Source organism: Saimiri boliviensis, chromosome 13 (assembly GCF_048565385.1).
Source record: "Saimiri boliviensis isolate mSaiBol1 chromosome 13, mSaiBol1.pri, whole genome shotgun sequence".
Lineage (NCBI taxonomy): Eukaryota > Metazoa > Chordata > Mammalia > Primates > Cebidae > Saimiri > Saimiri boliviensis.
This window is the reverse complement of record NC_133461.1, coordinates 91,981,899-91,986,710: the sequence shown is the minus strand read 5'-3', so window position 1 is coordinate 91,986,710 and position 4,812 is coordinate 91,981,899.

Genomic DNA, 4,812 nt, shown 5'->3' with positions numbered 1-4,812 from the left:
CTCAGGAGGAATTAAAGCAAATCAAAACAAATTCTCTCACTCTTTTTTTTTTTTTGAGATAGGTCTCTCTCTGTTGCCCAGGCTTGAGTGCAGTGGTGTGAAAACTGCTAAATGCAACAGCCTCAGCCTCTTTGGTTTGAGCGTTCCTTCTGCCTCAGCTTCCCACGTAGCTGGGACCACAGGCATACACAACCATGCCGACTAATCTTTTGACTTTTTTCTAGAGACAGAGTCTCACTATGTTGCCTAGGCTGGTCTCAAACTCCTGGGCTCAAACAATCCTGCCTTGATCTCCCACTGTTGGGATTACAGGCATGAGCTGTCACAACTAGCTTCACATATGTTAAGTGGTTTAGAAGCCACAGAAAGGTGAGGAAGGGCAGAAGAGGGTAGCTAACACTTGGGCGTTAAAGGCGTTCTGCATTTCTTCTTTATAAAGGATAAAAATATTTGAGGGGGCAGAGATCGTATCTTTTCTCTACTACTAATTTCAGAGTTGTTAGAAAAATGCAGTCCAAGTATATGTTAGGAGTGGAATCTTCTTTTTCTTTTATTTCTTTAAAGATAGGAGTTGAATCTTACTGTCATTATGCTCTTCCAAACATTAAGGCTATGCTTAGCAATAGACTTAAGCCCTGTCATATATACCTGGGAAGTCAACTTACAATTGTTGAACTGATGTCAGTGTCTTAAAGGCAGTGGGGGCCAGGCGCGGTGGCTCATGCCTGTAATCCAGCACTTTGGGAAGCCGAGGTGGGTGGATCACAAGGTCAAGAGATCGAGACCATCCAGGCCAACATGGTGAAACCCCGTCCCTACTAAAAAATACAAAAAATTACATGGGGTGGTGGCTCACGCCTGTAGTTCCAGCTACTCGGGTGGCTGAGGCAGGAGAATTGCTTGAACCCGGGAGGCGAAGGTTGCAGTGAGCTGAGATTGCGCCACTGCACTCCAGCCTGGCACCTGGTGACAGAGAGTCTCCAAAAAACAAAACAAACAAACAATAAAAGCAGATACACTGGGTGCTGGGAGAAGTTCTCATTGGAAGAAGGCTAAAGAAGGTCAAATACACATTGATAGACTATCAGGAGATCTGTGCAACCTGTCTTAACATTTAATTTGATTTTAACGTATGTTTATTCTCATTCTTGTTCTGTTTTAGGTTGGTTCTATAGAAGCAGAGCCTGAAATAGTAATTCAGGTGCCAGTAATTTATTTATTGAGAAAGTGATCTTCAGGACAAACCCTTTAGTGGAGGGAGTGGGGCAGGATAGAGAAGAGAGGGAAGAAAGGAGGGATAAAGAGCTTGAAAAGGATGTAGTATCAGATGACGGCTGGGCGTGGTCTGATACACGGAGGCTGGGTATATGTGTGGAGCTGGGGATCTGGAAACTCTAGAATATTCACTGCACAGATGGCAAGGTGGTTGACCTTTTGTGCTCCAGAATCATTCAGTCGTTAACTGGTGGCCATGGCTAGGGAGGCCATGGCAAGGCAGATTTTGCCAGCTGAGGACAATTCCTAGGGAAGGGGACAGCCGTGAGGTCTTACCTGCCAGTGCAATGAAATTCTACCCTTGCACCCAGGGTTAAGGGAAGAAATTTTTTACATAGCAGGACCAAAAGAATTTGCTGAAGCACTGTTAAGAAATAGAAATTATAGGAATTATAGTGGCAGATTCTGACTTTGCCTTTCTTTTGACACAGATTGTATTTCCTGTAAGACAATAAAGTTAGAAATGATTTAACTGGATAGAGATGGAATTTCTCTATTGATTTATATTGAAACTATGGCACCTTGTACTTTATCACCAGTTGCTTTACCTCTGATTATAGCTTCTGCCAGCCACAGCTCATCATGTGCCTGAGGTTGGAATGCCTGGAAGTGACAGTTCTATGATAGGAACTTATTTTAAATCAAAAGCCAGATCCAGTTCAATTTCTCTGACAATGGTCTCTTCAAATGCTCTCAAGAACAGTAGTTTCTGAAGTTAAGGTTCTCAGGCCTTGTGAGTTTTTCTCCTAGCAAGGATTACTGAAATTTCATAAAAGTCCTTCTGCGGTTTTTGCTGTATCCAAAAGAATTTGTATTTGTTTGATTGCTTAAGTTGCAATATATCCAGTCTCTGGAGACTCTGTAATCCATGATTAGATATGAAATTTGTCACTTGTAAAATTCCAATGATGCCAATCATTAATCAATGATAACTACTACAGTTCCTAAAAACAGTGGGTTCCAAAAAATGTTCCTTTGGAAATCACCTTCATTGTAAATCACCAGGTTTATTTTTATTATTTTTGAATGCTTCAAATAAAAAAAAAACACTTTCTAATACATATGAAGACTCATTGATCCTCCTGTAATCTGTTTAACGGCTAGAAGATGTGATATTATTTTGGTACATAAATTATCTATGTCTTAATATATATTTATTGCAGAATGATTGGATACCAATGATGTTTAAAATGTCTAAAATGATTCAAAAATATAACCATCTTATGGAATGTTTAGACATTAGAGGAAAATCCTTAATTACTCATAAACTTACTGTTCATATAATTTTGTTTTAATTTTCCCTTCCAGCTTATTTTGTTCCTCATAGTTGTAAATAAAATTTTTACAATTTTATAACCAGCCTTAGCACTTATGTCATGAATGTGGTCCATGTTATATATTATCTACAATCACCATTTTAGAAATATCATTCTGTTTTTCAGTAGAAACATTATGCATGTTCATTGGAGAAAATGAAAAGAATAAAAATGTCAATCCTAGTATCACTGATCACTATTGCTCTGTGTCCATTTATGTTCCACTTATGTTCCCAAGTATGAACCTTGTCTTTGAATGTGGCTGGCAAAGGATGTGGACCTCACAACCTCTCTTGGGCTCTCCTGAGGCTAAGATTGGGTCACAGGTACTTCTTAGGGAGAAATCTTGATGGTTCTCCTAGCAAATGTCTGAAAATATATACTTTAGCAGATTTACCTACCTACAGCCCTTTCAGGTTGTTGACTTTTTCTTAGCCACTGTCAGAACAGGCTGATTTTAAACATTTTTTTAATTGCATATTTTTCCCTTTTATTTTTAGCTGACATGTCATAATTGTACCTATTTATGGGATACAGAGTGATGTTTCCATATGTGTATGCCACGCATAATGAGCAAATCAGGGAAATTAGCATATCTATCACAAAGAATTTATTATTGTCTTTGTGTTGAAAATATTCAGAATCCTCTTTGGAACTTTTTGAAAATATGCAATATATTGCAGTTAATCATATTCACCCTACAGTGAGTGCTGCAGAACACCAGAGCTCATTCCTCCTATCCAGCTGCAATTTTGTATCCCTTTCCCAACCTCTCCTCCTTCTACTTTGCCAGCTGCCTATACCCACAGTTCTACTCTCTTACATGTGGCAGCTAAAAACCAATTGAATTCATTTTAGCTGCCACGTGTAAGTAAAAACATGTGGTATTTATCTTTCTGTGTTTGACTTATTTCACTTAATGTAGACTCATCCATGTTGCTGTGAATGACACTATTTCATTCTTTTTTTTAATGGAATAACAGTATTTCATTGTGTATGTATACCATAATTTTCTTTATACACTGTCTGTTGATGGATATTTATGTTGATTCCATATCTTGGCTATTATGGATAGTGCTACAGTAAACATGGGGTGTGGCTATCCCTTTCCTTTGGATAAATAATCAATAGTGAGAATGCTGGATTATATAGCGGTTCTATTTGTAGTTTTTTGAGAACCCTTCACACTTTTTTCTATAATGGCTATACTAATTTACATTCCCATCAACAATGTTCTTGACTATTCTATTTCTACCATGCTGTCATATCAGACGTTGGCTCTTCTCATTGGTTTGTTTCCTTAGAATTGCCTGTTAGAAGACTGAAAATGTTAATTGGCTCTACTGTTTTTATTTTAGTCAAGAATTCTTCTGGCCAAGTCTTATAGATAAGTACACAATGATAATAATTTATTACATAGTTAAAAATAAGGTATACTTATTATGTAACCTAAACATAATCATTTTGTCTGTTACCTCTCTCTAAGAAGAGAAAGTAATACAAACTTTCTGTGGAAAATTCCTGATACTCAGGCTGATAGCTGGTTCTCTTTTTGTTACACTCCAAGATGAGATGATGAAAATTATAATTTTAGAAATCCTTTAAACAAATGATATGTGGCTTTTTTTTCTTTTGAGATTTGCCTATTTATGTGTATATGTGGTTTTTGTCTGTTCTTTTTGCTTGTAACAGTAGTGTTTATGCTTAAAAATATATTTACAAATAAAATATTTTCTTCATTATGCACTTTGCAAAATATCCCAGCTTGTTAAATAACATTTTACAATATGTATTTACCAGTCAATAATTATTTATAAAATTTCAATTCTTTGTAAATAATGGTATTTACAACAAGTTAGACTTACTTGTGTATGGAAGTGATGAGACGTTACTATCAGGCAACTTTTCTCTACCTTGATTTTTCTCTGTATCTGAGTTCTTGATTTCAATCTGTCTCATGGTTACCTAGAATATGTCTCTAAATTGTTCTTATAAAATAAGTAACATATGTTTACTTTGTGAGAGTATTTGGGAATGCCTTCTTGCCTAACACGTAAAACATTCACTTTTGTTTGTACTAGAATTTCTGGTATATAACATTTTTCTTCTCACAAATCTGTATTCTTCTTCAATATTGTTCTCACGAATAATAAGCAGAACAGTTTGTGGCCGGTTTTTATATTTGTCTTTTGTTTTTCTGCATGGATGCTTGCATGATTTT